This window comes from Ascaphus truei, chromosome 16 (assembly GCF_040206685.1).
Source record: "Ascaphus truei isolate aAscTru1 chromosome 16, aAscTru1.hap1, whole genome shotgun sequence".
Classification (NCBI taxonomy): Eukaryota; Metazoa; Chordata; class Amphibia; order Anura; family Ascaphidae; genus Ascaphus; species Ascaphus truei.
The window spans coordinates 26,445,243-26,456,931 of record NC_134498.1 but is presented as its reverse complement, the minus strand read 5'-3'; positions in this window follow the sequence as shown (position 1 = coordinate 26,456,931).

Genomic DNA, 11,689 nt, shown 5'->3' with positions numbered 1-11,689 from the left:
CCCCGTGCAAGGAGATCCGGGATCAGAAAGAATCATCACGCGACTGACCCTTTGCGAAGTTGTTGCTAATCCGAGCACCGGAGTGCTCGGCAGGTACTATACGTATACAAGTGCACCAACGGGCCCTTAGTATAATAGTGACTGCTCAGTCACACATTCTTTCGCCTAGGGTGCGGGACATTGTGTGGGGTACTGGACACGGGGTGGAATCATCCGGTGAAGGGTTGATAAAATGTTAGCGTCTGCCGTGGCGCATAAAGTGTTAGCGTCCGCCGTGGCGCATAAGGGGTTAGCGTCCACCGTGGCGCATAAAGTGTTGGCGTCTGCCGTGGCACAAGATAGCGTTAGCGTTGTGAGAGACGCAGTGTTTGGTGTCTCCTCTAGGGAGGGACACCCTTTATTCAGTGTGATAATATATGTGTTGTATGCTGCTCACAAGTAAAGGTAGTTGGTAATTTCACATATCGTGTATATGGTTATTTATATGTGTCCTGTAGGACCAATTCCTGCTTTGCTAGGAACCATCGCAGGTGGAGGCGCTGCACCAAGTACAAGAGTACTACTAGTCTTAATATACTGCCCCAGGTTCCCCGTGGCGGAAGCTCAGCCCTCCTGTGAGCCAACAGGTACAGCACCACGCCCTGTAACATTGTATGTCCTTTGCACCCACACTATAATCTGCGATTGGGTGGGGGAATACCCGTTACATTAGCAACAAATGCCTCTAGTATCCAGCAAATATTTTGTTAAAATTACTCTTTTTCTATCACTGAAGAAGTAATGCGTGGAAACATACTGACAGTAAGTTCGTCTCTGAAGAAAGATCATCAAACCATCTTGGACTAACCATTCCCGATCAATAAGACGTCAGATACTAGATTACAGGTTCAATATTACTTTTTCATACACTGATTTTTGAAGATGGACATGTCCCTATTCTGTAAATACAAAGTGTCCACTGTCATTTTAAATATCTGTTGAGAAGTTGCGTTAGAACAAACTGATAGTCCCACGTACAATAAATCACTTTCCCACGTTCTTTTCTACTATTGTTTGGTCACTATAAAGATGAGCTTCACATTGGACAAAGCAGTTTCTCCAACAGTCTGAGACTAAAGGAAACGGTTCTTCTGTCCAGCCAACTATAGAAATCAGGAGTCCTGTCTACTGAGAGCAGTTTCGCGACTTAAAACAGCAATCCATACCATTATTTTTTTTCTTAATTTTTTAAACATAGGTTTGAATCAAGGGGTCTCCGGAGCTGAATCCCATTCATTTCAGCTCCGGGGACACCCTAATTCTAGAGATAATTACCTCCGTAGTGGATGCCAGTAGCCACTTCGCTCGGCTAGCAGGGTTCACATAATGGCCGCTTTTCAAAGCTCCTGCGTCCTGCGGGCCAATCGGCCAAGCTGTGACATCATCAGAAATGGCTTCCTATTGGCCCGCGTGTGACGTGGGAGTTTTAAACGTTGCCAAGATACCGGCACCCCATACGGGAGACCGGTATCTCGGGGAGCAGCGGGTTCCCAAAGTTGAAATGAATGAGGTTCAACTCCGTACACCCCCTGCTCCAATACGGTTTAGAAAAACTTATCATTTGCAATTGTTCTCTTGCTCACTGAAATGAAGGAGGGTATTTTTTCATAATTCAAAACAATGTGAACAATTATTTCAAAATAGGTATCTGTTTTTTTAAATTGTTATAAAAGGCATCAACCACCCTGATTTAACTAGTTACGTGTGACTGCTTTTAGTTCATTTTATTCTCTACCTTTAAAAAATGAAAACGGACTCAAAAAGATAAATGTCTCAATGCCGGTTATGCAGTAAATAAGATGAAACAAAGAAAGACAGATGGCACGATATCATCCTTTCAAAATACATAGACCTTTCTCGTTGAAATGGAGTTGATTAGGCGGACAAGAATTGGATAAATATATACAGTGTACCTCTGTCAAAAAGAATAAAGAGAAAAAGTGATGTAAAATAGTAACAGATTTCCAAAAATACACCCGCACAAATACACTTTTCCGAGCACGTATTAACGTTTTGACATTAGCTGGTTTTCCAGATGAAAAAGCTTTCTTGCCTAAGGAAAATGACGACTTCTTATCTGTGTGGCAATTGTCATGCGTTTATGCAATTAAGCTTTTAGATGACTGATTTTGGGCCAAGATCTCTTGATACCATTAAATATATGATTAAGTATTACTGAGAAAACTGAACTAATCAAGGGGTATACAGTATATGGTTCTCATTTTGATTTTAGTTATTTATATACACACGCTCCCCATTCTACATATTTCCGACATGTTTTATAAGACGACCCTTGATAAATAAAACCAAATGTGGCGGTGAACCTGAAATCAGAATGTAGATGTTGAAATGATATTTGTAAAGTACATGCTGAACTAAAGCAAAAATGGATGAGTAAGCCGTGTTGATCCTTTCTTCCATGTACAGCTCAACCCCCTTATAACGCTGTGCTTGGGGTCCAAAGAGTCCCATTGCGCTATAAGCGGATCGCGTTATAAATAATGTACAATAAAGTATTTAAGACACCAACAATCGTGTTGTAAAGTATTCATAAATACGAAAATTGGGAGCCACGCTTGCATCGCGTTATAAGCGGATTCGCGCTGTAATGGATCTCGTTATAATGGGTTTGAGCTGTAGTAACAAAGGAGGGAGAGGAAGTAGGGGGGATGATACTTTTTATTGGACCTACAAGAAGTTGATATGTTACAAGCTTTCCAACCGCTCAGTGTCCTTCATTGGGTAACCCTGAGAGTTTGGAAAGCTTGTAACAGATCAACTACACTTTGGCCCAATCAAAGGTATCATACCTCCAGTGGCGAAGTTCCCATTAGACCCGGGTCTAGGTCGGCAAAATTTGGGGGCAGAACAAATGTCCACCACCATATACAGGCGCCGCTCTCTCTCTCCTATCGGGCCTGATGCGAAAGCACTTACATGTGGCGGCCGCCCTACTCCTCCCGAATCGCAACGTCAAATGACACCGCGGACGTCACCAATGGCTCGTTGCCATGGCAATGTGATGTTGCGACGCCAAATTAAGCCATGACGTCGGGTTACCATGGGTTACCATGGCAATGCGGCGCCACGTTGGTGACGTCATTGGACGCTGCGATTCGGATGGGGGGTGGTAGCTGCAAGGAGGCGGCGACCCACATGTAAGTGAATAACTTCTTCTCCCGCCTTTGTTACTACAATACTGAATTAAACAACACAACACATCAAATGTGAACTATTACATTTCCGAAAAAAAACTACTACTATTCTTGAAAGTCTTATCCAATGGTATTGGCATGGTGCCGGTGCTGGTATTGGCATGGTGCCGGTGCTGGTATTGGCATGGTGCCGGTGCTGGTATTGGCATGGTGCCGGTGCTGGTATTGGCATGGTGCCGGTGCTGGTATTGGCATGGTGCCGGTGCTCTGTAATGGGGCTTGGGTGTAACAAGTTCAATTCTGTTTCCATACTCATTCAATCTTTTGCTTTTCAATTCTGTCTGTAGCCACAATTTTGTTCTGTTGTAACATGTAATTTCGGTTCATATTCCTCGGGTGGCAAGGAAAACAAATGTGTTGCTTTTTGGTTTCTTACGGCGACGTCTTTATTTTTTTTCTTCAGCTGGTGCCAAGGTACATAAATTACCAGATCTATATTTTATTGCCATATACACACATTAAAAGACTTTCTTTGAAGGTACAGTATTAAGGCAGGGGGGCCCAACTTCAATTCTCAGAGACCACCAACAGGTCTGGTTTTCAGGATACCTCTGCTTCAGCACAGATGGCTCAATCAGTGGCTCAGCCATTGACCTGTGTATTGTAATTTCGAAAGCGCTGCATACATTGTTGGTGCTATGTAAATACAATTATACATACATGCCAATGAGCATTGAACGTTTAATAGGCTATTTGTGAATCGCTAGATGTGCTCGTTCATTTTCTAAAAAGGATGGAACTCTTACAGCTTAGAACCAGAAGTAAATATGGCTCTCATGGGCCGATTTGTACATTAAAATCCCAATTGCACGGAAATGGCCACGAGGAGGGCATATCCTAAAAACCTGACGTGTTCGTTGCCCTCGAGGACTGCAGTTACCCCCTGCCTTAACTGGTGATATAATGGCTGCTCCATCGGTACTTAAAATAAATTGAAGTCAGGCCAGCATGAAGCACTTTGTCTATCATCTTTTAGCTATACTTTTTGGAGAATGTTGTAATTACCCCGGGATTGTAGCAACTTGGGCTGAATTCACAAAGACCGCCATGTTTAAAAGGCCCATAGCAATTATTTGACATGAATATTTTTCAAATCGTTAAAAGCTACTGGATGTTTTCACAGGGAAGGGTGTGACAAGACAAAATAAATTACTATTTCTAAAATAATACATTGAGTTGAGTGTTTAATTAGGACCCCACCTCTATATCCAAGTATTTGCAGAACAAGGCTTCATCTATTCGATTTCTACCAGTAGCAGATTTCCCATTATGCCCGGGCCTCGGGCGGCAAAATTAGATACATTTGCCGTGCTCTCAGGCATATGGGACCTGATGGGAAGTCACTTACACATGCCGGGCGACTCCTTGTCTCCTTTCTGCCACCCTCCTCCTCTTTTCGATTTGCAGCGTCAAATGACGCCGCGGATGTCACCAACGTACCATCACACGGCGTCTCGTTAACATTGCAAAGTGACGACGCGGGGTCAAATTATGTCATGACGTCACGTTACCATGGCAATGAGACACCGTGTGACGTCACTTTGGTGACGTCCGCGGCGTCATTTGAGGAGGAGGCCAGAAAGGAGGCAGCTGGAATGTGTAAATGGCTACCAAGGGCAGAGGATTTTTACCCATGGTCAAGTCTATATAATCTCCTCCAAAAAGGGGGATGGGTAGGCCGTATTCGGGGCACAACCAAGAAGGGATGCAATAAAAAAATAATCAATATATAGTGTATAAGTTGTCATGAATGCAAATGATCTCTGATGCACTCACATGGGTCAAATGCAATACAGGCCTCCAGTCTGTCCCTAGGAACTCCATATGTAAAAGGGAAGAAGTCTACAGTACTTAAAGAGGCAATCCAAGCAGGCCGTTTTCCCCTCATTATTTTTTTGTTTTTTAACATAAGATTGAAGCATGGCTCTCTGGCAATGAACCCCATTATTTTCAGCTCCGGGGACCCCCTGCTTCCAGAGATACAGACCTCCGTAGGGAGTGCCGGGAGCTTCACTGGCTCGTCTGCCACGGTTCCCATAATGGCTGCTTTTGAAAGCTTCTGCGCCCTGCAGGACAATAAGAGGCATTGACATCATCCGGTGTGGCTTCCTATTGGCCAATGTGAAGCGGGAGCTTTAAATTTGTAGGAGATACCGGCACCCCCTTTCGGAGGTTTGCATCTCTGAAGGCAGGGTGTCCCCAGAGCCAAAATGAATTTATTTATTAAAACTGTTTTACCAGGAAGTAATACATTGAGAGTTACCTCTCGTTTTCAAGTATGTCCTGGGCACAGAGGGGTGGGCTTCAGCTCTGGAGACCCCCTGCTTCAATCCTATGTAAAAAAATAAAATAAGAACATTAAAAACGGCTTGGATTGCTCCTTTAAGTGCGTAAATACGCTCTATCAAATTATTTCACTAATCTTGTATGTATGGGAGGAATATTTAAAACCAGACAGAACATGAAACACAGACAGAGCTCAGTGCACATCCAGTAAAACTTATACACGGTACAGTGCCTAAATATATATGTATAGATATCTATTAAATAAAATGGTCTTTTAGTTTAACATTTTGGCCAAAGTGTTGTAAGCCCCTGAGCCACTACACGGCAGACCACATCTCAAGGGTCCCTAACACTAATATAAATTCTTAATAACCTGTGCATTAGCAGGAAGAATGATTTATAATAAATCTGTCAAAATTAGTTGCAAAGTTCTAAGTCTGATTGAAGCTTTTATTAACCTGTACATTACCAGGAAAAGCACTCTGTATTAGATTTGTCACAATCATACTGCAAGCAAGCAAGTTCCCCTGAGAGTGGGAGATGCTATGGAGTGAGCTTTTAACCATTTAAATGTGGGAGGGGGTGAGCTTCAACAAGATAGGAAGAGCCACCCTCCAATCAGCTAAGACCAGCTGAACAAGAATTGTAAAGCATGCAGGACACCTGCAAGCTCATATTGAACCCCAAAATAACCACAACATATATATATATATATATATATATATATATATATATATATATATATATATATATATATATATATATATATATATATATATATATATATATATATATATATATAAAAGCATATAAGTGTCACATAGGAGTGCTACTGAGCATGGCAATATATATTTAAAACCAGAGACAGAACATGAAACACAGACAGAGCATCCAGTGAAACTGGACAGCATCCAACTGTCCTCAAGGGCCACCAACAGGTCAGGTTTTCAGGATATCCCTGCTTCAGCACAGGTGGATCAATCAGTGGCACAGTCATTATGACATCCACCTTTGCTGAAGCAGGGATATCCTGAAAACTTGACCTGGTGGTGGCACTTGAGGACTGGAGTTGGCCACGCCTGGGTTAGCGTAGTGTCATGTTCTGCCGTTTGATAAAATCACATTTAGCTTGATTTACATCTGGGTTTCTGAATTTAAGGAGGAGGCAATGGAGTTGAAAATAATAAATATTCGGTTATAGTACATTTCTGCGGGGACAGGTAAATGTAACCGCGTACATTTACACATCAAAGAAATCAGGTACAAATGCCCAATCTAGTCACTGAATCTTTATCAGCACAGTAAGTGAATAGAACAACGTGTACGGAACATGATTGAGTCAGTAAGACACGCAGAGCAATGTCGTATATTTGCTTAAAAGCTTGCTCCGACAGCAGCAACAATGTATCAGAGTATTCCTTCCCCCTTATCTAATGGAAAGAATAACACACAGGGACTCAATTCTTGTAACAAAACCCCCCCCACATTAATTTTTATTTTGATGTGTCATTGTAATTCAAGAGATGTTTTTAATCACTGAATTGCTTGGGCACAATAAACCATTTAAAAAGTATTTGGCAGACGGCCCTGTGTTCTGCAACAGCTTCTTTTCATTTACAACTGTTTTTTTGAACCCAGCTATTCAAAGCTTTGCTGCTCGTATTAAAATAAAGTATCTTACTTCAAACAAGTGTTTCAGGGAATATAATCAGGAGGCAAGCAGGCAAACACAATGCGCAGAGAACATGAAAGGCAATATTATGGAGAACACAACTATTGATATAGTGGTTCTTATTTTTCATTAGGAGAGACATGAAGATAGATGATTCATTAAGTGGTTACTTTTATGTGGCTTTTATTAGGTTATCCAATATTTTCATTCTTCTCCGCGTAATTTATAATTTACTATTTAATTAACACGGTGAAATCAGCCATTCAAACCGAAATTCAATTAAAAAAAAAAAAAGGCATACATTTTATTTCCAGCAGCGGATGTTGCAAAATCAAGTATTTACCTTGATGTCATTGCTTTACCTTAACTAATCTTCAGCGTTAAAGAGAAACAAACACTAGTAAAATATGTCCTGTGTTTCTGCCTATTTTATTTACTATTTTCTATAATCTTAGCTTATATGTACCTTCATTGTCTCCTGTAATAAAAGCATATTTTGTTTTAAAGCAGCAGTCCAAGCTACGTTTTTCTTCTTCCCTCTAATATGTGCATTAATACAAACCACACAATGATAAGTAATTAGCCAAGTTGCCAATCGATCGGCGAAGATTCGGCTCGCGGGGTTCACTAAATGGCTGTCGGTATCAGCACAGGAGTACAAAAGATACAGCACAAAGTTATGTGGGGAAGATCATGTGACCAGGCAGTCCCTAGATACAATTGGTGCACTGCTTGACAGGGCAGGGCTCAAAACGGTGTGTGCCAGAGCCTGTTTCAGAAGAAGGAGGGGATGTGACGTTGTAAATGGTTGCTATATAAAACAAAAAATGCTTATTACATTATAATACATAAAAATGTCAGAGTTTAAAAAAAAATGTTACAAGTATTTTCTCATAGTACAGAACTGATTTAAAAAAACAAACAAAAAAAATAAATAAACACATGTAGGATATTGCTTGGTCTGCAGCTTAAAGGCCTGTAAGTGCAGTTTTAATTTTAACAAATTGTTTTTCCCCTATACAAACACAACTGATTGCATTCTCATTATTGACCATCTTCCCCCAAATGAGTCACCGGTCATGCGAAGCCGACTTCGCATTAAAACATGAAAAGCCACCACCTTGTACATTACGCCTTTGTGTTAATGCAGTTGACAGAGCAAAAATGTCCAAATCCTCTTCATGATAGCCAATGCCGTTTTATCATATATAAACACCAGCTACTTACTGTAGGGGGTAAATATCAATATGTCATTTGCTGCAAAACAGACCAAAAATGTATTTTTTTTTACATCCATTTCTGCCAGCGACGGTATGTTAGCGTGTTAATTTTGCCTCTTACGGTACAGTACATTTGGCACGGATCTCTATGGGGCAGAGATTAACACAAATAGTGGGTTTACTCAAAGAAAAAGAAATGCATTTCGATACAGTACATCTCAAAAATGATAATATAATAATAATAAAAGTAGATACAAATATAAAAATCCTGATTTAACAGACAACAGGATTTTACCATAACTGTTCATATCCAGCAAAGAGCATCAATTGACACATCCCTATATACCATCCCTAAAAAATAACAACATTACTTAATAATACACACACAACAGCTGGTGAAGGCTGTTTAGAGTCACTGGCTTTCTTTGTAGCAGATGCTGTGCTTTTGGCAGCTTTGAACATTTTTATTTGCTGCCTTTTACAGTTTATTCGACGCCGAGTCTGGTATTTCACATTGGAGCCCAATGGTCTTCCAATGTTGGTTCACTTTTACGGCTTTAATGGCAGCCACTGCACCGCCACGGCAAAGAAATCCCTCGGTGATTTAGGTCATAACTTGTTTGACCAAGTAACGTTGATACAGTAATTCCTATTACCCTATGGAAAACATGTGTTTCCTACCTAATGATGATAATTTCGTTGACATCTCTTCAACGGTAACCAATATCAGTTACAATAGCTTAGTTTCTTCATACCATAAACCAGGTTTTTGCTGTATGTCCTCTACACTGGAAAGCAAGTCCTGTTCATCGTCCTACCCCCAGATACTTACCGCTAAGAAAATATAGATGTATATAGGCCCTGATATGATGGGACACATGTGAAGAAAAGGAAATACAGCTCAACCCCATTATAACGCGATCCGCTACACCGCGAATCCGCGTATAACGCGATCCAAGCGTGGCTCCCAATTTTCGTATTTATGAATACTTTAAACACGATTATTAGTATCTTAAATACTTTATTGATACAATGCATACAATTGTACATTATTTCTAACGCGATCCGCTTATAGCGCAATGTGATTCTTTGGACCCCGAGCACAGCGTTATAAGGGGGTTGAGCTGTAGGTGCTGTCAAACAAAATAGTTTTCTATTTATTTTTTAATTCATGTGTTTGTGACTGCGAGAAATATAAGATGGTTCTCTTTTTACATTTGATGTGGACCGTTAGCTGGAAGATTTATACTATCTCAGACAGGGCAGAGTTTTGTGATCCTGGAGAAAAACCAATGACAGCCGATATTGAATGTAACCCATCTCAGTATAAGACGCTCATCTCTCACTCGCCTCCCTTTTTACTCCAGTTGAGGTTACTCCCAACTACATGTTGATGCAAATGCCTCTTAAACTCTACTAAACGGCAGAAGCGCTTTTTGTTTGCCTGACTATGCCTTTCAAACTGTTATTAATCTAAGGCACATTCTATAGTGCCGGGCGCGTGCTATGCAGCGCGCGCTGAATTTTAGTTTCTATACAAGGGCCGCGCGCACAGCAGGGAGAGGGGAGCCGACAGACAGCGGCGAAGATGAGGAAATTCATCTTTTCGCGCCGCTGCCGGCTCTGAATGTATGTGTGTGTGTGTGTGTGTGTGTGTGTGTATGTATGTATGTATGTATGTGTGTGTGTGTGTATGTATGTATGTGTGTGTGTGTACTGCACCGACACACTTTATTCGAGCAAATACCCAGTATGTACCTGGCAGATACCTGGAATGCGCCGCTCCTCACCTCTGACAAGCCCCGTTGCATTTGCCTTCCCAGCCTGGGTTCATGCCTGGCTGACGGGCGGCTGATCTGTTAAATGATAATGATTAGGATTTAATAGGCTGCAATGCTTCGCGTGTCTACCAGATGGCATAAATTCATGAATTGTAATGCAGTATATATATATCTACTGTGCAGTATTGCAGACAGAGGGAATAAAATGCTTCAATCCCTGCTTGGAAAATACCTCAATGCACTCGGGCAGAAAACAGTCACAAACCTCAATACACCCGGGTATACCCGAATTCGTGGGACTAGCCGAGCTCGAATAAAGTGTGTCGCCAGTGTATGTGTATGTATGTATTTGTGTGTGTGTGTGTGTGTGTGTGTGTGTGTATGTATGTATGTATGTGTGTGTGTATGTGTATGTATGTATTTGTGTGTGTGTGTGTGTGTGTGTGTGTGTGTGTGTGTGTATGTGTATGTGTGTATGTATGTATGTGTATGTATGTATGTATGTATGTATGTGTGTGTGTGTGTGTATTTGTGTGTGTATTTGTGTGTGTGTGTGTACTGTATGTATGCATGTGTATGTATGTATGTATGTGTGTGTGTGTGTATGTATGTATTTGTGTGTCTACACAAATGTAATAAATATATTATTTTTACCAATGTTTTTTTTTTAAAATAAATAATAAATTACGCATACACACACTGTATATTCAACACTGTATACTCACACAGCATACATACAAAAAGCATGCGGCACGTGCACACGTGTTCGCATAGGCACGCACGGCCGCATGCTGTATATAGCAGCCCTTATGGGCAAGAAAGTTAAACTATTTAACAAATACTAAGGATTGAGGAATGTAATTATTTCAGTTTATGTTATGTAGGACCTCCAAGTAATTAGGGGAAAGGGGATTTCTCTGCTTCTGTAACGTCTTTATACAAAGTATATTTGTCCTGATTAATCTACGGGCAAATTAGTCAGTTTTCTGCTGCAACAATTCGTATTGTTTTATTGACTTTGTTGATAAGTTCATGTACACACTTTTACTGTGACATACACAGTGTAACACTGAACTCTGGTGTACAGGGTATGAATAGAAATGGAACAAAAATGAAACACAAAAAGTAAACATAACCAGACTTTTAACACGGGATCCTTAAAAAGAATTACTTTAACACGGTACCTAAAGATGAAATATTATTTTATATATAAAGAGAAAAATCTGCAGCACTCACCAAGATGTCAAAAAAAGGTATTTATTCCCACCATGTGAAGTAGCCGAACACAGCAGTTTGAGCCACGTTTCGGACCACTATGAGCTTGATAAAGGTTCCATAGTGTTCCGCTCAAACTGTTGTGTTTGGTTACCTCACATGGTGTGAATAAATACCTTTTTTTTACATAATTTTGTCTAGTGTTGCAGATCAATTCTCTCTCTCTCTCTCTCTGCATCATTCTGCAATCTCTCTCTCTCT